A 26,687-nucleotide genomic window follows, 5' to 3' on the forward strand; every position below is an offset into this window, starting at 1 on the left:
TGCCTAATTCCGAGATCCGCAATAGAAGTTGGTCATGGTTGACCGTGTCAAATGCCGCGGATAGGTCTAGCAAGACCAGGGCACTTAGTTTTTTCTTATCGGCCCTAAGCCTGAGTTAATCTAGCACTGCCAGCATGACCATTTCTGTTCTGTAATGGGCCCTGAAACCTGCCTGGTTGGTTTGCAGGAGATGGTTTACTTTTATGTGGTGTGTCAGGGATTTCAGCATGTGCTGTTCCAGCACTTTCACCAGGAATGGAATTTGGGATATTGGTCAGACATTGTTAAGGATCTTCACATGAGCCCCAGTATTTTCAGGAGTGGGCTGACTCGCACTTCCTTAAAATCGATAGGGACGTGGCCACATTTGAGAGATTGATTTAGCAATTTGAGGACCTCGCTTTCAATTCCTGTTAGTGCCAAATTGAAGATTCTATGGGGACAGGGAGTCATGAGTAAGCGTCGGGAAGATGGTGAGTGGTTTATCATATGTGGGGGGTAGGGGTTCTGATGCTGAGCGACAGTAGACAATAGGAGTAAGATGGATCTCCGTCAATAGGTCTTTCACTTTCCTTAAGAAGAAGGACTGGAATTTGTAACAGTCTTCAGGGCAGAAGGGGGGCTTCTGTTCCTGAGCCTGTCTCAGCTCCTTTAGGATCCGAAAGGTTTCTTTTTGTATATTATCAGCGGTTAGGATCCTAGTTTCATAAAATTCTGCTTTCCTGGTTAAAATCGTAAAAGGGTACCCCTGTGATTGGCATGACCTCCCCTGTAAGGCCCTAGTACCTAATAGGGCAGGGGGATTAAAACTACATCTAAGTCAGAGGTGCAGAAAGAGGCAAGAGAATTGATGAAAAAAGCAAGAGAAGTGCAGAAAGAAGCTAGAGAAGTGCAGAAAGAGGCAAGTGTAGTACAGAAAGAAGCAAGAGCAGTGCAGAATAAACCAACAGGGGTGCTAAAAGAGGCAAGAGGGGTGCAGAAAGAGGTAGGAAAGATACACAAAGAGTCAGCAGAGGTACAGAAAGAGGCAGGAGGGCTACAGAAAGAAGGAAGAGAAGTACATAAACAGGCAAGAAAATTACTGAAAGAAGCAACAGAGGTGTTGAAAGAAGCAAGAGAAGTGCAGAAAGTGGCAAGTGAGTTGCAGAAAGAAGCAAGAACTGTGCAGAAAGAACGAACAGAGGTGCAAAAAGAGGCAAGAGGGGTACAGAAAAAGGTAGGAGAGGTTCACAAAGAGGCAGAAAGGGTACAAAAAAAGGCAGCAGGGGTGCTGAAAGAAGGAAGAGAAGTGCATAAAGAAGCAACTGTGGTACAGAAAGAGGCAAGAGAGGTGCAGAAACAGGCAGGGAAGGTGCAAAAAGAGTGAACAGGGATGCAGAATGAGGCAAGAGAGGTACAAAAAGAGAAAATAAGGCTGCAGAAAGGGGCAAGTGTGATGCAGAAAAAAGCAAGTGAGGTACAGAAAGAGGCAACAGAAGTAGAAAGACGCAAGAGAGGTGAGGAAACATGCAGGAGAAGTACAGAAAGAGGAAAGAAAATTGCTGAAAGATGGGTGCAGAAATGTACAAGAGAGTAGCAGATAGAAGCAAGAGCAGTACAGAAAGAACCAACAGAGGTGTTGAAAGAGGCATGAAGGGTGCAGAAAGAAGTAAGAGAAGTGAAGAAAGAGGTAGGAGAGGTCCACAAAGAGGCAAGAGAGGTACAGAAAGAGGCAGGAGGGATGCAAAAAAGGAACAGAAGTGCAGAAAGAAGCAACAGAGGTACTGAAAGAGCCAAGAGAGGTACAGAAACAGACAGGAAAGGTGCAGAAAGAGGGAAAGGGTTGCAAAAAAGGCAGGAGAGGTTCAGAAAGAGGGAAGAGGGATACAGAAAGAGGCAAGAGGAGTGCAGAAAGTAGCAAGTGAGGTACAGAAAGAAGCAACAAGGGAGCAGAAAGACGCAAGAGAGGTGAAGAAACAAGCAAGGGAAGTACAGAAAGAGGCAAGAGAATTGCTGAAAGAACCAACAGAGGTGTAAAAAGAAGCACGAGCAGTGCAGAAAGAGGCAAGTGAGGTGCTGAAAGAAGCAAAAGCAGTGTAGTTTGAACCAGCAGAGGTATAAAAAGAGGCAAGAGGAGTGCAGAAAGAGGCTGGAGTGTAGTGTAGTACCTATAGTACCCCTATGCAGGACCAGCGCTTTTGGATAACATACACTGTGGGTCGAGTGGTAGACTGATTCTGTACACCCCGCCGAGTATGTTAGCCTATTTGTGCATTATCTAGCTCACAGGGCCACTAGAATCTCCTTTTATCAGAGAGTTTAGTTTTTGTCAACCTCAGAACACAACACACCCTGATTCCTCAGACTTTTGGAAACAATATACTACTTTTCACCCAGTCACTCGTGCTTGCTCATTTTGTCTCAGAGAGATACACGGAAGAAACAGTTAAGCATGTTTACAATAAGAATTTATTGCACTGTTGTTCTTCTAGTGTAAAATATATGCACTGCTATAACTGTTACACAGTAGCAGAGATATAGAATCAGCAGTCCAGTGAATAAAGAGGAATAGTACAGTTCTACCATTGTGCAATAGTCATGAACATATACACGAATATAAAATGCATTTATATAGAATAAATCGCATACTCCTAAGATGCTTGTCTAGATGTACCTAAGTGTACCTAGCATGTGAGTAGGGCCATAAAAGCTGATAAGCCTAGGAGCCAAGAATCCCGCTAGGATTTAGTTGAACCCCATTACCTGAATAGTGAGAGTTTGGGACTTCGTCCTGGACTCAAGTTGGACACCCCGCGAGGGTCGGTTAGACCATTGTCAGCAGGACGACTACATGCAAGAGGTGCAGAAAGAAGCAAGAGTGGCTTGCACACCATTAGTACCAATTGAACACCCACATTTAGCAATGACCATTTCAGCTTTGCAAAGGGCCTTCCACCACACTGTAACACTTGTTGCTGCATTTTTTGTAACGTTTGATCCATTCGGCTGATTTTTTTTTTAAATGCTGTATTCGGCCCTGGGGTCCCTGTGGGATCCCCTGAGCAGGCCCAGGGGTCAAGGTGTTTCTACCTAGCACTCCTTTTTTGTTATTTAACCATTTTCCCACTGTTTTCTTGTGACTCGGTTACCGAGTCACAAGATGGCTGCCAACAATTCCTGCTTTAGAGTGTTGGCAGCTAATGGGAGTGAAGCTTGTGCCCGGGAGGAGTCGCGAATCGTCCTCAGTGCTCAGTTATATACATTTTTATTTCTTGAAGTTCTCTGGAATTACTGAACAGATTACCATTTTTTTTAAAAACACACTTTTTGGAGGACCAAGACCTACCTTTTTCCCAAATTTAGTGTAATTCTGTATCGCCCCCAAACTTTCAAGACAGGAGCTGACCTGAGTGATCCATTAGTTTTGAAAATTTCACAAAGATTCGTAAACAGCGCCAAAGATATTGGCAAATCAAAAAATGCTTTTCCTAAGGATAATAGGTCTTGCCCTACGTATTTGATGATGGACATAATAATAGGCGAATCCAGCCTCACAGCGAAATCCTTTTATTCAGCAAGGCCACAGAAATTTTCAGCGATGTTTTAAGTTCTGCTATATAGAAGTATTCCGCTGTGAGGCTAGATTCGGCTATTATTGTGTGTGTCCTCAATGTGTGGCAAGCTCTTTTGATGAAATGTACTGGCCAGCCCAGGTCTGGAGGACGGCACCGCCACGAGCATGAAAAGTGGACCGCTGATTACAGATACATTGCAATCATATGGTGGAATGAACGGCAGCATGGATTTAAACTGACAACGGAACCGAATGCTCTATTTAGAGCGAATTTGACGTATACTGTTGTGAGGCAGAATTCATTACGGATAATATTTTAGCACTAGGACTACAAGTCCCAGGCAGCTATTTGATTCATACAGCCCACCAGAGAGCGATAAAACAGCTAATTGTAGGACTGTGTCTTTTTGCATCTGCCCATCAACGCGCTGGTCCGTGATCAAGGAGCAGGAGCTCTGAAACGCGTAGGGCAAATCCACAGAACTTTTTACTAATGTTGTCAATTCTGCTGAATAAAAGGATTCCGCTGTGTGGGTGGATTTACCTATTACTGTGTGCGTCCTCAATGTGTGGCAAACTCTATTGACGAGCAAGACCTACTGTTGGTGGAACCGCGTTGGTGGTGGTTAGTTGTGATCAATTGCACGATTGGAATAAATCCCATTAATGAACGATTTCCTTGGTGTGCGGTGACTTCCTAATCACAAAAGGAATCTTGGTGTATACATTAAATTGCGAGGACTAGCCCGTCCTTGCCACTCGCACCCACTATGCAACGTGCGCTCTCCTTGGGGCTGTTTGGTGATGGATATAAATATATATATATATATATATATTCGATAGCAAAAAGCCCTTGAGCTTCAAGAAGGCAGCCCAGCGCTGCTCCGCCATCCAGCTTTACTATTCCTCGAGGCAACGCTCACATCATTTCTCCTTTGGAGTCTCTGCACATTTCCAACTGCTAAAAAACACCGTAGGACTTCAAATGCAGTTTATTTGAAATCGGTACCTCCCTAAGTGGGCGTGGCTTCTAATAATGTCACCGATCAGACTTCTGGTCGGTGTAGTTTCCTGACGGTGTTTGTCCTATTTGTACCACTAATGGACTGCGCCTACTAAAGTCTGATCGGTGACATTATAAGAAGCCACGCCCACTTAGGGAGGTACCGATTTCAAATAAACTGCATTTGAAGTCCTACGGTGTTTTTTAGCAGCCATCTGCTGTCAGAAATTCCCAGAAGAAGAGGCGTTGTAGACCTCGAAACGCGTCGGAAATGTGCAGAGACTCCAAAGGAGAAATTATGTGAACGCTGCCTCGAGGAATAGTAAAGCTGGATGGCGGAGCAGCGCTGGGCTGCCTTCTTGAAGCTCAAGGGCTTTTTGCTATCGAATATATATATATATACATATATATATATATATATATATATATGTATATATATATATATTCATTGAAAAAACCATAGGTTTCAGGAGTTATATAGTTAGGAATTAGCTTTTACAAAACCTTTGAAATTCACTCAAAAACCTATAAGTTTTAGTGGTGTTATAGTTAGCTGGACATTTTACTCATACAAAACCATTGAAATTGCTCCTATATAGTTAGTTGCACTAAGTATATATCGCGCACCCGCAATCCACTGCTGATGATGTCACATATTAGACTCATCCCTCTCCATGACCAGACAAGTCAACGCCGTCTCCTCGTCGTGCTTCAACATCCTGCGCATGCTACGTAAGATCTTCCGATGGATCCCCACTGAGACCAGAAAGACGGTCACCCAGGCCCTCGTCACCAGCCGTCTGGACTACGGCAACTCCCTCTACGCCGGAACCACCGCCAAACTCCAGAAGAGACTCCAGCGGATCCAGAACACCTCAGCACGACTCATCCTGGACGTCCCCCGCCGTAGCCACATCTCCGGACACCTGAGAGACCTGCACTGGCTTCCGGTCAACAAGAGAATCACCTTCCGCCTCCTCACCCACGCACACAAAGCCCTACACAACCAAGGCCCAGGATACCTCAACAGCCGCCTCAACTTCTACGCTCCCACACGCCAGCTCCGATCGACCAGCCACGCCCTCGCTGCCGTCCCCCGCATCCGAAGAGCCACCACAGGAGGAAGGTCCTTCTCCTACCTGGCCGCCAATACTTGGAACTCCCTTCCGAACCACCTCGCCTTCAGGAAGCAGCTCAAGACCTGGCTGTTCGACCAGTAGCGGACCCCCTCCCCCAGCGCCTTGAGACCCTCCGGGTGAGTAGTGCGCTATATAAATGCCACGATTGATTGATTGATTGATTGATCATTCATGACATGGTCAGTGACATCACTGATGACATCTGAAATTACATCACTGATGACATCATCCAGTGAATGTGGTTTGCTTCGTTATTTAAATATGCATTATATATATAGCAATTTGCATTGAAGAATGAGTGGATATATAAATAAATATTTGGATGGAGGATTTAGTAGCAGTGTAATTGACTGTTTACTTGACCAATTTATAATGTCTCACTAAATATAGTGGATAGTAACTAAACTGTGTGAATATCTGTATCACTTTGTCAGTTGTTGTGTAAACTGATTCTACAGTTGGTTACTAGCTATGTGAAAGTCTATATTAGTTATTGATTAGTTAACTGAGTATTTGTATGGGAGTGTGAAAGTGTGTGTGGTTCGGTGGAGGGTGTGTGACTGTCCAAAGATGTGTGAATAGTTTATTCAGTAGATATATGAAGTTAAAACTACATGTTCTAACAGTTTGGGTGAGGGAATCTCTTTATGGGTGTGGTGATGAGCAAATATATTTCTCAAAGGTACAGGTCCAACAAACTAGAAAAATAAAAGGCAGTGTATGTGTCAGTTGTTGTATATAAATAAGTATACATAAGACACAATGATTGTGTGAGTGACTGTAGGGATAACTGTATACTTGTAATAATGATTTTATAATTCACTAAGTATGACTTACTATCTAAATGAATAGAAGAAGTGGTGTTTGTATAAGGGTTTTGCTAAGTAAATATGTAAGTATGATCCATTGTTTGCAGAGCGGTGAGAGCGCTCTAGTGGATCCCATAAAAGGAGCCCTGTGTCAGCGCTCACGAGATTCTGTGCCAAATACTATCTGGAAGCGCTACCTGCTAAGGGCTACCAATATTGTTGTTCTTGCTAGCTGTTTGAGGCTTTTTTAAATATAAAAATCGTCATTTTTAAAAATTGTGTTTTTCACCCTGTGATGCAGACAGCACACCCCTAGGCCTCCTGCACGCATTTTCGCCATCATTCCACGGCTCTAGCGGCCGTTTTTGGGCTTTATTGGGCTTTACTTGGGGATTGTGAAACTTTACACGGCGGCCATCTTGAGTGTTACCCAGAGCGGTGAGAGCGCTCTAGTGGATCACATAAAAGGAAACGGACGCTCAACCGCGCTAGCGGTTGCGTTTGCGGGAGCGCCGTCCCTAGCGCCGGAGTCTCGCCTGAGTCAGCCCGTCTGCGCCAGTCAGCGTCTCGGAGGCGCTCGGACGCGAGCCCGGTGGGTCCCACTGAGCACTTGGTTAGATGTACACAAGGGAGGAACTTTTGTCTTATAATGTACACACTGCTCTATGTCAGCGAGCTATCCCCCACTCTGCAGGGGTTATTACCACGTGCCCCACGTGTGGATGGATGCCTGTCCCTATCAATTCCTCTCCGGGTAAGCTTCCCCCTTTAGGTAGTAAATGCGCTTTGTTAAACACCAGGCTTCCTCAGCACGCTCTTGACATTCATAATCTTCGAACATACGATGATTTGGACTGTCTCTTTCTTACGGAAACATGGCTTGGTGAGGGCTCGGAACCTGATCTGGCTATTGCCATCCCTCCTTCTTATGCTATTTTCCGTCGAGATAGATGCAAGGGAAGAGGAGGCGGAGTAGCACTTATTATCAAGAGGCACATTCCCTGTACCATCTTGTCGATGGATGATTTACCAGGTTGTGAGACCCTTGCCTTCTCCCTGGCCCTCTCCCCCCATCAATCTTGTTTGGGGCTCCTGCTTTATAGACCGCCTGGCCCCCTAGGCTCCTTTATGGAGGATTTGCTATCGATCATTTCCACTCTTAGGACAAATCACTGCCTGATCCTCGGGGACTTTAACATCCACATGGACAAGGGTGAGGATCCGGAAGTGAACATTTTTTGGGATATGACATCTTCGGTGGGACTTCATATGTACCTGCGGTCTCCTACACATGAGAAAGGGCATATTTTAGACCAAATTTTTTCAACGGTTCCGGTTTCCCTCTCCTCTCTTGCTCCAGTTCTCTGGTCAGATCATTTCCTAGCGGCTTTCACAATAGTACATCAGCCAGCAGTCGCGCGCACTTCGCAGCGGCAAACAGCTCGTAACTCTAGAGCCTTCCACAAAGTCACCCCGGCCATGCTCACTCAGGCTTTAGAGACTCGTCCTTGTGCTCTCACGGGGAGTCTGGAGGACGATGTTAGCTGTTTTCAACACTGGCTCGCGACACGCTTGGAAGTCTTGGCACCACCTCGCCTAGCTAGATCAGAACTGGCAAGAGCATCAGCCCCGTGGTTTTCCGCTACCCTGGCTACTAAGAGAAGGCACTGTAAGCAGCTGGAGAGAATTTGGAGGAGGCGGTATGATTTATCTGCTAAGCAGTCCTATAGAGAAGCAGTGAAAGAATATCACAGGGAGATCACTGCAGCGAAAAAATCTTTCTTAGCTAAAAGGATTGAGGAAGCAGATAGCTCTTGTAAAGAGATCTTTAAGATTGTTAAAGAATTCATCTCTCCTTCCTGTTGCACTCCTACGTCTGCTTTCTCGGAACCTTGGATCAAGGAGCTGGCAGTATTTTTCACAAATAAAATACGCACCATCCAGGTAGCCTTGCAAGGAACCCATAACATCTCGACTGAGGGCTCCATGGGCGATGGCTCTTCTTTCCCTTGGGTACATCCATTGGCCTCGCATATGGACTTTTTGGGTCCTACCCTGCACTGTTTCCCCCCCTTAGAGCTTCAGGCCTCGCTCGATCTTTAGTCTAGCCTGAAATCTGGCTCTCCATTGGACCCTTGTCCCGCCAAGTGTCTTGTGACCCTGGCACCAGCCCTTAACCCGATTACCAATCCCATTATCAATGCCTCTTTGAATTCTGGCAAAGTCCCCTCTTTGTGGAAACAGGCTTTAGTTCTGCCCCTCATAAAAAAAACAAATGCAGATGCTAAACTGCATTCCAACTACAGGCCAATCTCGTTGCTTCCGACCCTGGCCAAGATCACGGAAAAGCATGTTCATACGACCCTGACCAACTTTTTAGAGGGAAACTCCTTATTACATCAGTCACAGTCCGGGTTTAGATCTAACCTGAGCACTGAAACCGCTCTACTTGAGGTTACCGAGGCTGTGAAGGAGACTCTCGATAGGGGTGGAAAGGCCCTGCTTATCATGCTGGATCTGTCAGCGGCCTTTGACACCGTTCCCCATGACCTTCTCCTAACAAGACTCTGGGAGATTGGCCTGCGGGGAACGGTGTTCGCATGGTTTCAATCTTTCTTGGCCGACCGGAGACAAACGATCTGGCCTCCCCCTTTCTCCGCCCTGATGCCGCAGCTTGATGTGGGGGTCCCGCAGGGCTCCATTCTCAGTCCCTCCCTTTTTAATATCTTCCTCACTCCTTTGGCGGCACGGGTGGAGGAGCTAGGGGCCCAGATCATATCCTATGCGGATGATACACAGCTCCTGTTCACTTGTGACAGGGGCTGTGACTTTGACGGAGCAGTTATCCAGAAGTGTCTGGAGTTTGTGTTCGATTGGTTCGGGTAAAGTGGCCTGAAATGCAACTCCGACAAATCCGAGATATTGTTCTTTGGTTGTCCTGCAGACCTGAGATGGAAGCAATGGTGGTTTTCGGCCATGTTTCCCCCAGCCAGTGATTCAGTTACAGCTAAGAATCTGGGTATAATGGTTGATAACACCCTTTCCTTCAAAACCCAGGTGGCTGGCCTGACTGGGAAGTGCTTTGCCATCTTAAGGATGTTGCGTAAGTTTTTGCCATATCTATCTTTGGAGCACAAGAAGATCACGGTGCAAGCACTAATAGGCTCACGCCTAGACTACGCTAACATCCTTTATTTAGGTCTTCCTGAATATCTGTTGACTCGTCTGCAGATAGTTCAAAACTCAGCAGTCAGGGCAATCTTTGGTCTAACTAGAAAAGCCAGGGCTAGCAACCTCCTTGTCTCCCTGCATTGGCTGCCAATTCGTAAGCGCATCTTTTTCAAGACTCTAACTACAGCTTTTAAGGCGCTTCACAATGTTGGCGCCGGATATCTGCAGAGAAGGGTCAACTTTTACTTTCCATCAAGACCTTTGAGGTCTGCTACCCAGGCAAATGCTATCGTCCCAGCAGTGAAACGTGCTCGCTCCTTTAGTTACCTCGCACCCCGTCTCTGGAACGCGCTGCCCTTGGCGCTGCGGTCATGTCCCAATCTTTTGGCCTTTAGAAAGGGACTTAAGACCCACCTTTTTGGCCTGTAATGCCATTATGGTTATTGTTGGTGCCATTACGGAGGTATGTTAGTTGCTGGTATTTGGTGTGATGATCTTTAGCGCCGGGACGCTCTCCGGAGCAGCTGAGCGCTCTATAAAACAAACAGTAACATAACATAACATAACATAACATAAGTGAGTAGGATGACTTCATATGTGAATAGGATGCGTACTGTTGTTTAATGTCGATATAGATGTATAAGTATTTTTGATAGTGTTCTATTGTTCATTGACAGCATGTATGAGTGAATCCACAGGTAAGGGATTAGATGTGTGTATACATGAATGAATCACTGAGTGGATTTTTAGATACTTGTATTGCTGTGACAATGGATTTAAATATGATACTCTGTATTTTACAAAGAGTGATGAAAAATTGTAATAGTGTATGAAAAGGTGTATGTGATTGTCACGTGGATGATGTCATCAGTGATGTCATCAGTGATGTCATTTGAGATGTCATCAGTGATGTCACTGACCATGTCATGAATGATCTAATATGTGACATCATCAGCAGTGGATTGCGGGTGCGCGATATATACTTAGTACAACTAACTATATAGGAGCAATTTCAATGGTTTTTCATGAGTAAAATGTCCAGCTAACTAGAACACCACTAAAACTTATAGTTTTTTGAGTGAATTTCAAAGGTTTTGTAAAAGCTAATTCCTAACTATATAACTCCTGAAACCTATGGTTTTTTCAGTGAATTTCAAAGGTTTTTTTAAATGCTAATTCCTAACTATATAAGGCCTGAAACCTATGGTTTTTTCAGTGAATTTCAAAGGTTTTTTTAAATGCTAATTCCTAACTATATAAGGTCTGAAACCTATGTTTTTTTCAGTGAATTTCAAAGGTTTTTTAATGCTAATTCCTAACTATATAAGGCCTGAAACCTATGGTTTTTTCAGTGAATTTCAAAGGTTTTTTTAAATGCTAATTCCTAACTATATAAGGTCTGAAACCTATGTTTTTTTCAGTGAATTTCAAAGGTTTTTTAAATGCTAATTCCTAACTATATAAGGCCTGAAACCTATGGTTTTTTCAGTGAATTTCAAAGGTTTATTAAATGCTAATTCTATTAACGGATAACGTTTAAATATATTAATATCCTAGTGGGGCCACCTGGGCAGCCCTAGGGGGTCAGGGTGTTTCTACCCTGCCCCCTTTTTGTGTTCTACACGTTTGTTTTTCTGCTTTCTTGTGCCTAATTCCTAACTATATAAGGCCTGAAACCTATGTTTTTTTCAGTGGATTTGCAAGGTTTTTTAAATGCTAATTCCTAACTATATAAGGCCTGAAACCTATGGTTTTTTCATTGAATTTGCAAGGTTTTTTAAATGCTAATTCCTATCTATATAAGGCCTGAAACCTATGTTTTTTTCAGTGAATTTGCAAGGTTTTTTTAAATGCTAATTCCTAACTATATAAGGCCTGAAACCTATGGTTTTTTCAGTGAATTTCAAAGGTTTTTTAAATGCTAATTCCTAACTATATAAGGCCTGAAACCTATGTTTTTTTCAGTGAATTTCAAAGTTTTTTTAATGCTAATTCCTAACCATATAAGACCTGAAAGCCCACCAGGAATCTCCAGTATGCACCAGGGGACTGCATTGCAGAGAGGTGTAATTAAGCCACGGCCCTTTTTACACCTCTCTGCAACGCAGCCCCCGTGCATGTTTGAAGAGGGGGAACTCATTCCCCCTGCATACTGGGGGCCCATGGGGGCCAACTAGCCCACCTGGAACCTCCAGTATGCGCCAGGGAGCTGCATTGCAGAGGTGTAATGAGGCTATGCCCCTTGTTACACCTCTCTGCAACGCAGGCGCCTGGCGCGTTTGCAGAGGGGGAACTAATTCCCCTTGCATAATGGGGGTCCCTGGGGGCCAACTAGCCCACCAGGAGCCTCCAGTATGCGCCAGATGGCTGCATTGCATAGAGGTGTAATGAAGCCACACCCTTTTTTACACCTCTCTGCAACGCAGACCCCGTGCATGTTTGAAGAGGGGGAACTAATTCCACTTGCATACTGGGTGTCCCTGGCAGCCATCTTGTGCCTTGTTTGAACCAAGGCACAAGAAAGCAGTGAAACAAAGGTGTGAAACTCGCAAAGGGGCCAGAGTAGAAACACCCTGACCCCCTAGGCCTGCTCAGGGGGTCCCACAAGGACCCCCAAGGCAAAAAAAATAATATATATATTTTTTTAAAAGTCCCGGGGTACAAAAAAATAAAAAAATATAAAACAACAATAAGAATAAAAAAACTGTTCTTTTCGGAACTACCTCCAATTTATATAAAAATGCTACATTTTAAAAAAACTCTGTCTTTCTTTTTTTCTCCAGGGTACGCGTACCGGTACGTGTACCGATACGTGTACCGGGGCGCGCACCCCCTCAAAAAAAGAGTGGTGTGTGTGAGTGGTGTGTGTGTGTGTGGGGGGGTGGGTGTGGGGTGTGTGTGTGGGGGGTATGTGAGTGGGGTGTGTGTGTGTAGGATGTGTGGGTGTGTGTGGGGTGTGTGTGTGGGTGTGTGTGTGTGGGGGTGTGTGTGGGTGTGTGTGGGGGTGAGGAATGTGTGTGTGGGTGTGTGTGTGTGTGTGTGTGAGGTGTGTGTGTGTGTGTGTGGGGGGGGTGTTAGAGGGGTGTGTCTGTGAGGTGTGTGTGTGTGTGTGGGGGGAGTGAGGTGTGTGTGGGTTTAGGTGGGGGTGTGGGGGTGTATGGTGTGTGGGGTGTTTGGGTGTGGTTGGAGGTGTGGGTGTGTGAGGTATGTGTGGGGGGTGTGTGTGGGAGGGGTGGGTGTGGGGTGGGTGTGGGGTGTGTGTATGCGGGGGTATGTGTGTGGGGTGTGTGTGTGTATGAGTAAAATGTTCAGCTAACTATAACTGGTGTCAACCCTATGGTTTTCTCAGTGTGTTTAATAGGTTTTTTAAATGCTAATTCCTAACTATAACTGGTGTGAAACCTATGGTTTTTTCAGAGAATTTCATAGGTTTTTAAATGCTAATTCCTAACTATAACTGGTGTGAAACCTATGGTTTTTTCAGTGAATTTCAAAGGTTTTTTAAATGCTAATTCCTAACTATATAAGGCCTGAAACCTTTGTTTTTTTCAGTGAACTCGCAAGGTTTTTTTAAATGCTAATTCTATTAGCGGATAACATTTATATATGTTAATATCCGTATGGGACCGCCTGAACAGCCCTAAGGGGGTCAGAGTGTTTCTACAAGGCCCCCAAAATCTTTTTTTTTTCTTGTAAAAAAATGAGGTACGCGTACCGGTACGCTTACCGTAAGCGTACCCCGCGATTTTCCAATTTTTTTCTTTTTTTTTGGGGCCCTGGGGGTCCTTGTGGGACCCCCTGACCAGGCCAAGGGGGTGAGGATGCTTCTACCCTGCCCCCTTTTTGAGTTCTACACGTTTGTTTTTCTGCTTTCCTGTGCCTCAGTCTACCGAGGCACAAGATGGCTGCCAACAGTTTCTGTTTTGGAGTGTTGACAGACATTGGCAGCCAATCAGAATGCAGCTCGCGCACTAGAGGTACGCTTATGGTACGCGCACGTACGCGTACCGTAAGCGTACGGGTAAGCTCAGGGGTAAGCTGCTATAGATATATAAAAAAATTTGAACTAAATTACTCAAAATCCACTGGAGCACATATCTTGAGACATAGCAAAGGCACATCGGGCTACCAGTCCCTACAATTTTGCCAAGTTTGGTGAAAATCCATTCAGCCGTTCGAGCTAAAAGTGTGACCGACCGCCCTATGGAAATTAACATGGGGAAAACATGTTTCAGGACCCCCCTTTTATCTCGGCCCCCGCTTGACGAATCCCCCCCAAACTTTCAGAGAAGGACCGGAGCGCCGCGAGGCAAAGTTGCTGAAAATTTCAGGCAGATTCCTCAACCGGCCCCAAAGTTATTCCCAATAGAATGTTGCGATTTCCCTATGGAAATCAATCCTAACTATATATACCTACTGGCTATCGCCAGTAGGTAATATATATATATATATATATATATATATATATATTCACTGAAAAAACCATAGGTTATAGACCATATATAGTTAGGAATTAGCATTTACAAAACCTTATTTTACTCACACAAAACCATTGAAATTCCATATATAGTTAGTTGCACTAACTATATATCGCGCACCCGCAATTCACTGCTGATGATGTCACATATTACATCATTCATGACATGGTCAGTGACATCACTGATGACATCACTGATGACATCTCAAATGACATCACTGATGACATCACTGATGACAACATCCAGTGACTGTATGTTTCTGTAAAGTTAAAATATGTCTTACATATTGAAGAATGAGTAGATGTATAAGTGTCTGGACGAAGGATTTAGTAGGTGCATGACTGAATGTATGAGTGAGTGATTAAATGTGTCTCACTGAGTGCATGGGTTAGTGACTAAACTGTCTTAATTTGTGCATCATTATGTCTTTTGTTCTGTAAACTGCTGCATGTGTTGATCAGTAGCTATATGAGTAACTATATGGGCTATTGATTGATTGCCCAAGTATTTGTATGGGAGACTGAGTGTGTGTGTGGCTGGCTGGGAGGTGTGTGACTCTGTGCAGATCAATGTGTACTTGTATCAATGATTGTATAAGAGAGTAAGTATGTGTTAGTATATGTTTGAAAATGTAAGGTGCTCTATGTTTAACTGTATAGATTAGAAAATGGAAGTGTGATTGATTCTTTACAGGACTGACTAGGTGTGTGAGTAACTCCATGCATGAGTGGCAGAGTGTGAGTGTCTGTATAGGTGTATGAGTGCATATGATAGTGTTGTAAAGATGAGTGATTGTATGTATGAATGATTGTATGGGTGAATAAGTGAGTGTTTGTGTAAACATAGGAATCAGTGAGTGCGTATGTAGTAACTAGTATTGGTGTGTCAATGGTTTAAAAAATTATACTCTGTATTTAACACTGGGTGTAACAGAGGTTATATGAAAGTGTGAGGAGATGCATTGTATTGTCACATGAATGATATCATCAGTGATGTGACCAATGATGTCAAATGAGATGTCATCAGTGATGTCATCAGTGATGTCATTTGAGATGTCATCAGTGATGTCATTTGAGATGTTATCAGTGATGTCATTTGAGATGTCATCAGTGATGTAATCAGTGATGTCATTTGAGATGTCATCAGTGATGTCATCAGTGATGTCATTTGAGATGTCATCAGTGATGTCATCAGTGATGTCATTTGAGATGTCATTAGTGATGTCATCAGTGATGTCACTGACCATGTCATGAATGATGTAATATGTGACATCATCAGCAGTGAATTGCGGGTGCGCGATATATAGTTAGTGCAACTAACTATATATGGAATTTCAATGGTTTTGTGTGAGTAAAATAAGGTTTTGTAAATGCTAATTCCTAACTATATATGGTCTATAACCTATGGTTTTTTCAGTGAATTTTCAAGGTTTTGTAAATGCTAATTCCTAACTATATATGGTCTATAACCTATGGTTCTTTCAGTGAATTTCATTGGTTTTTTAAAAGCTAATATCTGTAGCTGTAAAATGTATTCTTCTTTAAATCCAAAAATATATTTTATATGTTTATTAATAATTTTTTTTTTTAATATTTTTTTTTCTTCGCTCCCGCTTCGCGAATCGGGAAGCTTCCCGTTAGCTGACCTTGATGCCGCGAAATACTCAGCGAACCGGTAAACGTTCCTTTAGCGCAACTGCCGCGTTAGAAAACAACATCGTGACGCCTCGGGTCCGCATGACGTTTCGCGTTGTCGCGTGATACGTCATATGACGTGCTACGTTAGCGTACCCGAAAGCAAACTGGTACGCGAACCGAGGCGCGAAGCGCAGGTTCACGGAAGCAAACCGGGAGGCGGCGCAAAGCGCGTAACGTAAACACAGCAGGTCATGTGACTTGGTAATAACACTTTTCATTGGTTCATTTCACTTTTGGTTTCCTAATGATGTAAGACTAGGTCATGTAATCTAAAATTAACACTTTTCATTGGTTGAGAACTATTGTTTTTCCCAAATGATGAAAACCCCTCCTTCTTTCCTCACTCTGACTTTCATCTTTGTGAGAGAAAGACCCTTTGTTACCAGTGAGCAATGGCTTCTTTAGTAGCTTCAGCTGGTGCTTCCCCACCACCTCCACCACATCCAAGGAAGAGAGGACCACCTGCTGAAGTTATAATTCAGCAAGAAGAGGAAGAAGAGGAAGAGGAGGAAGAGCAGGAAGAGAGGCAGTTTTTGCCTGAGGAGCCCAGGACGTCTCACCGGAAAGAAAACTTCATTTGGCAATTTTTTAAAATTCCCAAAGGCCAGAAAAAAGTAAATGCAAGATACGTAACTTGCCTTATATGTCAAGATAGACTGTCCAGAGGGACCGAGAAGAAATACAGTTACGGAAACTACACAATGCATCGCCATATGACTAGGTGGCATCCTAACAACTACAGTGCTGCACAGTTTCGTAACGATCTAGATAATCCCCCTATTATGGCCAGAAGATCTGTTGTACCGGAAGTGACGGGACCAGAGGGCAGGGAGATGGTGCCAAATATACAAATGAGATTTGGGGAAGTAAAACAAATCTGCGTACATTGCAATGGATTCATTTGCTACAGAGAAAGTAGCATCACTCTGATCAACAGAGCTATTGACAATCATCTTCCAGTTTGTCCGAAACGCCCCAAACAATAAATTCTTTTTTTTTTGTTGCTCCTGTTGAGCCCTTTACAATGAATCGTTTTCGTTTCCCCCCCCCCAAAAAAAACCTAAAAAAATATAAAACCGTTCAGAAAAATTCAAAAAAAGTAAAAAAAATTTCAGAAAAATAATAAAAAAATATAAAACAACAAAAACAATAAAAAAAAAAGTTCTTTTCAGAACTACCTCCCCGTTATTAAAAAATTGGTAGAATATTTGGAACTCTGCCAACCTCTATTTCTCTTGGTTCGCTTCCCAGTTCGCTCGCCGGTACGCGAACCGGGAGCGAACCAAATTTTTTTTTTTTTTAAAAAGAACAGTAAGTATAAGGGAAGGAAACAGACAGTTATGTTAAAAGAAAGACAGCTATAGGGGAGTAAACTAGAGATACTATTACCCGTAATCCACTGCTGATGATGTCACATATTACATCATTCATGACATGGTCAGTGACATCATCAGCAGAGGATTGCGGGTAACAGTATCCCTAGTTTACTCCCTATAGCTGTCTTTCTTTTAACATAACTGTCTGTTTCCTTCCCTTATACTTACTGTTCTTTTTAAAAAAAAAATTTTAGATCAGTCAGAAACAGTGAAAGTAATAGAGACAGAGTGAGTGACCAAGAGTGAAGAAGTATGAGAAGAGAGGGACTAAGAAAAATAGTGAAGGAGTAGAGTAATTAAGTAATAGAGAAAGGAATGAGGGAAGTAGCAAAGGCAGGAAAGTGATTCTTAAAGAAATGAAGCAGTGGAAGTAATAGAAGTTAAATGTGATAGAAATATAACAAAAAGAGTACAAAACATTTACCTCATAATTGTCGTTAAGTTAGTCATTTGTTCTTTTTATACTAAAAAATCTGTGAAAGAGAGAACAAACATTTGAAAAATATTAAAACATGGTTTTAATAAATTAGAAAAAACAAGGGAAAAGATTGAAGGACAAATAGTTTTTCAAGAACTTTGACACTTACAGAAGCCTCTGCTTCTCCATGCCCCTACACAGTCCTAAAAATATACATTTTAAACTAATAGTATCTTGATGCAGATGAAGTGAGTCCTATCTTGCAACATTGTGCATCTTTTGCATGACTGCTGCATCGGTTTCGTGTGGCATTGTTTTTTACAGCATGACACATCTGCCTAGATTCATCATTTTATAATTTTGTCCCCTCATAGCAAATCTTTTCAACCGCAACTGCGTCACAAAAGTGACGCACAGTGGCGCAAAAGAGGCATACACCTATCATAAATCTGTCCCTAACATGTTAAATAATTGATTCAGGATGACAATAAGGTGTGGCCTATCCAGAGGTTTGTTTAAGGTGAGGCCTACTCAGGGTTGCAGATCAAATTTACACTTATTGAAGAATACAGAGGAGATAATACATGTGAACGCCTACTAATGAAGTAAGTCATGTCCACTTCACTCTTGAACAAAGGCTAGACCTCTTCTGTGTCCGTGGACAGACCTAAACTTCATCTGCACAATGTCATTCATAAACGTAGGAAACACAGGTGATGTAATTGAAAAATGTGGAGTTTATTTTCCTCATTTCACAATCACATCACCTGTGTTGCCTTTGCTTAGGTATCTCATAGTGCAGATGGAGTCTAGCATATCAAACAGTACACAGAAGTTGAGCAGTGTATACAACAATTTTGACACTTAGAAAAGCTTCAGCTGCATGTCCCCTACACAGTGCTAATTATATACATTTCAAAGTGATGGTATCTTGCTGGAGATGAACTGAAACCTATCTTGCAACATGGTGCATGTTTTACACAAAAGTGACCCACAGCGGAGCAAATGAGGCGCACGGTCATCATAAATCTCAGCCTAACATTTTAAATCATTGTTTCAAGATGCCGATAAGGTGTAACCTATTCACAGATTTGTTTCAGGTAAGTCCTACTCAGAGTTGCAGATGAATTTTAGGTTTGTTGAAGAATACAGAGAAGAAAATACATGTGCAGGCCTACCAACCAAGTGTTTCATGTCGACTGCACTCTTGGACAAATGTTAGACCTCCTCTGTCTCCAGGAACGGGCCTAAACCTCATCTACACAATGTGATGTGTAATGTTAAGAAACACAGGTAATATAATTGAAAAACGTGCAATTTGTTTTCCTCATTCCACAATCATATCACCTGTGTTTCCTTTGCTTAGGTATCTCATTGTGGAAATGTAGTCTATCATATGAAAGACTACGTAGAATATGAGCACTGTATGCAACAACTTTGACACTTACAGAAGCCTCACCTTCTCCATGCCTCCTACACAGTTCTACATGTACATCATAAATGCAAACAGAACAGAATTAATTATACATGTTAAATGGTTTATTTTTGCTGTTCTCAGAATGTATCAAATTTCACTAAAAACAGTGACTTGAAGGTATTCATCATATAACAGCGAGGAAAAAAAAACACAATCAAAATGATTGTGTTTAAAAAACCCATACAACATAACAAATCAGAATTCAGAACTCCTTAAAGTTAACTTACTTTCCATGACGGCAAAGGATGTCCTATGAACAGCTTACACTCTGTTGTGCTGTTATTACTTTCAACCCGCCACTTTCTGAAAGAAAACCTCCATCGTTTTCAAAAACATGTTACATACAATAAATGACTTCTCGCTCTCTACCACACGTTTCCACAAGGCCAAATCGTGTCAGAGCCATTTATAACTCTTGGAATTCTTGTAAGCCAATCCCGTCATGTTGTATTTCCGCAACTTTCAGAATTAAAATGTTGAAGATCATTTTCACAATCCTGGATTACTAATATCTTACCTTTCTTGCTCACTCATGTTCTACATTTCCTATGACACTGATACTGCTTACTATGAAGCAGACTTACACTATCTCTATGACTACTACAATTATTAAATTCTCTACATCACTTTTAATCACAAAGCAATATAAAACAGTAGACAGCATTGCAGACTTACATTCCCTCTACTCCATGTTTTGATTGGCTGCTTGAATTTGCTTATAAAAAGAAACAGTTTTTCTGAATTCATTCAAAGTGCAGTTATTTCAACATGACGTCCAGTGTTATGGTAAGAAGTTATGTCTCTGTACTACACTTATCCTCAAGGCCAAATCATGTAGGAGCCATTAGAACTTCTTGAAATTCCTCAGAGCACATCCCGAGATTCTTTCCCTAAAATTTTGGTTTTAAAAACACCAGGTAAGAGTTTTTAAGGTCATACGGCAATTTTTTTTTGAAAATTAAAACAGAATCATTGCAGAATGACCAGCCGTTTCTAGACTTTAAATAAGCTGTGTAATGTCCTGATGTTATTGAAGGACCGTCATGATATATAATTGCTGCAGTTACAAAAGTCCTTCCTGTTATTGACAACTGTGAAGCCACAAAATTTTTAATTAAAGTTGTCAATTTTGTTCCATCAGGCCTACATCGTTGGAACATTAAAATAACATACTGGCCATATGTTCGTATAAATAATGTGGACATCATTTCAGATTTACATTGGCTACACTCCATGTTGTGATCAGCTGCTTTTACTAGTTTATTAAAAGAGACTGATTTACTGTCTGGCAAAGTTAAATATATAAATCTTTCTGAGTCTACACTAGTACTACTTGATACCCTACAGTTCTTGCAGTCATGCTGCCATTGATAAGAAATATATACTATAAAAATATACTAATATGACACTCCCGTCCAGGGGCCCCGATTCACTTCAATGTAAAAAACTACATATACCATGATCCCTCTATAACTCCGCCCCCAGACAGCTTGATTGGCTGATAGACCGGGTAGCTTTTAAATATCCAAGCCGAGCATCGTCACACACCCATTGACTGGACGTTGACTCGACGGTTAAGAGATTCACTCCTGCTGAACAAGTAAGTGCACTGCAGGTTTGCTGTAACCCGCGCCTACCGCGATATCGCTGCACCTCCCGCTTAACGGGGACGTGCTTCCCCTGTTTTTTTAAAAACAAACTTGCTTTGTTTACATGTAGATCCCGGGCCTCGGAGAAACCGCCCTCTGGCCCCAAATTGGTGCACGAGACCAGATACCTTTTCACGAAGGTAGGAATTGTCACATAATTGCCATAATCAGTCTAGATTAAGTACCCGGGTAATTCCGCATACTAACTGTTATGTGTCTTCCCCAGCCTTTAAACACAGTGACAATGTGAGCCGTTTCCCCCCCGAGTTTTGCACCGCGCGGGGGGCAACATACCAACACGAATCATACCTGGTGAACCACAGGTATGAGCCACAACTCTGTATGGGTATAAGTGAAATGTGCTAACCCAGATCCCTCTATGGTCCAGTGTGCTAAGCACCTTTTGTATGAATGTCTTTCCAGAACACTCCAACTCTTGGTGAATTACCGACACCGAGGCACACTTCTTGCCACGTGCAGGTAAAAGCCCACCTCTACATGTGGAGTCAATGCGTACTTTTGTTTATTACAAGGCTATGATATACAATTCTGACACCCTTTCTGTATATTGTTACAGACTTATTGTTCCCAGTCCCTATCCTGAAGAGAACCCTAAATTTCCGGGTTCGAAACGCGTCGACACCTCCACCCTGCGGTCACTCACAAGGGTGCATCTAGGAAAAGAAATTGTTCATTTCCTGAGTTCCTAGCTGTGCAACCCAACATAAACATTGTACCGCAGTGCTGTCAGGCAGGCAGGCGTCCCATTCCACCTATTCCCGCCTGTCCCTTGGTTTTACATCCCCATGGACTGGTTGTCCCTTGTTTATTGCACGAACTTTTTCACTGTTTATGAATTCAATTAATTTGTGAATATTGTATTGATGCATTGCTATTTGTGTGTCAGTTGTGCTTATTTGCTTTCATTAGCTTTGCTTCACTCTTATTGTAAATATTGTATATTTGTATTTTTGTATATGTGTAGATACTGTACTCATGTAATCACTGTCGTGACAGTCTTTGGTTTGTCCTTGTGTTTTTGAAATTTTGAAAAACAAAAAAAGAAAATATAATTTGCTTTGGTACTTTTGACTGTGGCTACGTGGTACACATTGACTGCGTCGCTAATACTCAGGTTATGAATTTTTCCTATCCAGCCACTTTTTCTGTTGACTCTGTTGTTGAGATCCGGGTTGGGTAGACGTAGGATCCAAAACCTTTTTTGTTTCTCAGCCATTGATAAGAAAGCCCAAACAGGTGATCTACATCTACACCTTCAGCATGCAATACATCAAGTATATACATTAAAAACTCCTGACAATCTTGCTGAATATCTTGAGAGAATTGTGTTTGGCCTGAACATCTGTCTAACAGATTTCGAATTTCAGACACACTTTCTATTTTTGTTCTATCTGTGCTACATTTCTCTAACACAGAATTTAACAAACTGCAAAATCTTTGATCAGAATTGACCACAATCTCTTCTTTTACATTTTCTAGAGAAAACAAAACATTAACCACTACATTAGCATAGCAGTTGACACCAGAACTGTTTTCAAATTGAAAACCAACAACATCTTCAACAGAATCCTTTTTGTTTCTGCTTATAATTTCAGGTTCATCGACTTTTCGTCTTTTTGCTGCAACCTCCCTAGTATTTGTCACATTTCTTCGTTTCCGGCCTACCACACGTTTCTCAAACAAAGGATATTGAGGCAAATGTGGCGCATACTCTCTTCTTAACCTATTGTATTCCTTAACACAATCTAGATCCGCACAAATGTTTGTGACATCACACTCAATCAAGTACAATCCCGATAAAGTTCTAACTCGTGACAATGCCACATATGCCATACCCTCCTTGAACACAGAACTGCCAATATTCACCAATGCACTGTCTAAACTTAAACCTTGCGATTTATGGATTGTCACCGCATATGCCAAGCAAACAGGAAACTGCTTACGGCGAACATATAAGTCTTTTACAAGCAAAAATCTAGCAGAGCAACGACCAATTAGCTGTACTTCCTCAATGCCATCAAATTTAATTTTTAAAAATTCAATTCCATCTCTATTTCTGTATTTCACAAAATCAACAACATTACCCATTGATCCATTTACCAGACCTCTTTCAACATGTAAATTCCTTCTTAAAATTATACGGCAGTTCAAGCACACATTCAGAGTCTTTTCAAAACCTGCAGTTTTAGATATAGTCTTCTCTAATGAATCCAATTTTGATTTCAAATTCTCAGACAAAATAATTGTTGATCCCATATGCTCTACTCTGTCAATAGCTTCTAGTTTCACAATCTCCTGCTTTTCCAAATGCAACATTTTGTTGTTGAATTTGGCACATTCTGCAAGAGTTGGCATCAAACATATTCCAGATTTCTTCTCAGTAATTTTCTGAAAAATATTCTCAGGCACAACATCTTGTTCTGGATATAAATTTGACAGTAATCGTGCATGTAAAGCTTCTTTCCCATGCTCGGTCACTTTTCCAATTCTAACATCTTGTAGAATACTCTTGTAAACTTCATCCTTCGCCTGACGCATATTTTCATGCAGTTCAGCATAATTGAAGTTTAACCATATATTGACGTTGCCAATGCTCCCTAGGCACTTCCTGGTATCTTCATGCGTGAGCATTTTGAACACAGGTTGCCCTTTCACTGGTGTCAGCTGCAGAAGATCTCCGAAAACAATGATGTGTTTGCCACCAAATAACACATCATACTCTGTTTTGAGAACTTCTTGCATTCTCAAATGCACAAACGCAAGCATGACATTGGAAACCATGCTTACTTCGTCAATGATAAGAAGTTTCATTTTCCTCAAGATTCTTGAAACTTCAAAACAAGCATCTCCAGATAGCTTGTGATATTGTAATTTGTTGTCATGCTCCACTGGCAGCATCAGTAAACGATGTAAAGTGATCCCTTTAATGTTATGTGCTGCCAGTCCAGTTGGAGCGGTGACAACACAAGACAGCGATGACTCTGTCCTTTCCTACAAATAGCATGAAATTGCTTTAATAAGGAAACTTTTTCCAGTTCCCGCTTCTCCACTCACGTACAGTCGGACAGGCTTCAACGGCGTACATGAACACTCTTTCTTGTCATGACTTAATCCATGATCAATTTGCATGGTAACTTCGTCATATATTTTCCTCTGCTCAACGTTGAGTTGTCTTTCCAACTCTTCTAAGTTAACCGCATCCTCCTGAGCATGTGCCATGGCTCTTTCCACTTCATTCATAGCAGTGGCAGCTTCATTTTCGATAACAGGTCCTCCTAGTGGATCCTGACTCAATGAAGCAGAACTCTGACTGTCCTGAGAACTGTCTCTGACAATCTCGGCTGCAATCGTTGCTTCCTGCTCAATTTCCGCATTCAACATTTCTACATATTTGGGAAAAGCAGGACATTCTATGGTCTCCTTGGCAGCATTGAAAGAGTCTTCGTAACAGAGGAAATCTCCAAGCAGTTCCTCTTCTGCACGCCAAGGCTTGAAAAGTTGCAAAAGTGCTAAATAGAAAAACTCCTTTTTTTCAGGAGATTCGCCACTTAATTTTCGATGGTTTACCAAGTGGCATTTTCTTTGCTTGACCAGACATCCCTCACTTCCTATTACAGCATACACTCCTTTCTCAGTATCTTCTTTGATGTTCCTCTTGAATATGTAATTTTGAAGAACCTCATACAGACAAACATTGTCGAGGTGTTTGCTTCGATTTGGATAATATGTATCCAACATGTTGGTCTTCAAAATGTCGGTACTGTTTGGCTCCTTTTCCGCCAGATACTCAATTTCCCGCACAGGTTTCAGAACTCGATTACGCGTTGCAGCAAGACCAAGACTCGCCCAAACGATACTCCTGGACTTGGCATGGAGACTTGCTGAAGACAACCGGTCAGAGCATTCGTAAGCTCCGATTTCTCGATGCGACAACATCTTCAGACTGAAACTGTACAACTTCTTGCTGAGGCTCTTTTCATGTGAAATGTCCTCCCACATATCCTTCAATTCTGTCTTCTCTTTTTTGGTGATGTAAGATGTCACATACCGAGCCACAGCCATACAGTTATCAGCCACAAACTGTATATCCATGTTAGCATTCCACATGGACAAAATCACCGGGTTGTAGTCGTTGATGTACTTGGACTCTTCGTTCCTCTTCAAATTGTATGTGTTTTTAGGTGATTTCTTCATCACATTATGTCGCAGCGAAGACATCAAACTGTTTACTCTTCCTTTAGAAATCCCCGGTCGTGGAAAGCCGAAACGACATTTGGTGTAGAACTTGTCCTTGTTTCGGAATTCACGACGACAGTACTTTCCACATCGATGGCTTTGGAAACGTAGAACTTTTTCTCTTAGGCTTTTCTTCTCCTTTGCGTTTGGAACAGCACACGTAGAATACTGTTGTATGAAGCTCATCACTGACTCTTCTGGATCCGTTCCAAATTTAGGTGCATCCTTGATCCACAGCAGCATATGTATATGAGGAGCACCTCTTGCTTGGTACTCCTTTCTCCAGAAGAAATCCAACACCTCTCCAAGAGGTGGATTCTTCTTATTCATGATGAAAGACATCATAGCTTCAAATCTATGATTGAAGTACCTGCATACATTGACTGGATCCAAAGAGCACAGTTCTCCGGGTGTCTTGAATTCGATGTTTTCGATGTTTGCATTTGCCTCTCGTAGAAATTCAAGTAAGTCTTCCCAGCCACACTCGGCACAGCTCAGAGTGAGGAACCATGTGGGAGTTCCTAAGTTCCGCAGCATACATTTTAAATCACCATGACGACGGTACCAGTACTCATTAGTACCACGCTGACACGCCATGAGATTAATCAGGTGAGAATCCAAAATACTGTCTTGGACATTGACTTTATCCATAAAGTCACTTGCCGAGATGTTTTGCATGTGTATACCACTTTTCAAGATGTGGTTCACTGCATATGACAGTCCAGACAGATCGCTTTCAAACAGGAGATGAAACAAATAGGGAATGCATTGTCGAAACCTAGCATCTCCTGCATACAATCGCAAAGTCCGGTATTCAGAAGCAGGAATTTGATGAGGTCGCTCATCATATCTTCCTCCCTGACCTGTTGGAAAAAGCTGTGGGAAACACCGAGCTTCCAAACTTTCCTCCCAAACACTAATGGGACTCCCTTTGGCTTGTTTCATTTGAAACAACTCAATAGCATTCCCCATGACTTCCTTGGAATGCAAAGGACGAACACTATAATGTTCATATATTTCTTCACTAGTACAGGGTTCTACTTTCTCAATTTGACCAGCACACAAATCGCTATCCTCTTCCTCACTTACTTCCTCTTCTGCAACATATACATTTTTATAGTATTTATAATTTTTTTTCAAATACAATGTTGCCTTTTTGACTTTCCTAACATCCACTAAATCTTGCCATATTTTCTTATTCTTTGTCGGAACCCCATTAACTAAGATAACCAGAGGTTCCTCTTCCACTTTTTCTACTCCAATTGTGTTAATGTTTTTCTTCAAATCTAAAGGCAAATAAACAACTCTTCCCTTTAATCCTCTCTGTAAATCTGATGGAGGCAATTTCCCTGTCTTTGGCTCCATTCTTACAATAGCCTGAAAGGGATGGATACTTTGAATCAAAATAGATTCATAAGTATTTAAATCCTTCAATTCAGAAGGAATCTCAACCAATTCCAGATTATTATGAACTGCTCTAGCAGGCATCTGGTTTTGATTTAATTTGTTACAACAATAAGTACACACACGTTGATCCAATCCCAAATCAAAACAATTTTCTACCATCAAGTATGTTGTAAAATCCTTCCATTCACTATTATTTTCCCTTTCACTTTTTGCATATAAATCCACTAACTTAGTCTGATTCTTATAATAAGTG

This window comes from Lissotriton helveticus, chromosome 5_1 (genome assembly GCF_964261635.1).
Source record: "Lissotriton helveticus chromosome 5_1, aLisHel1.1, whole genome shotgun sequence".
NCBI classification, from domain to species: domain Eukaryota; kingdom Metazoa; phylum Chordata; class Amphibia; order Caudata; family Salamandridae; genus Lissotriton; species Lissotriton helveticus.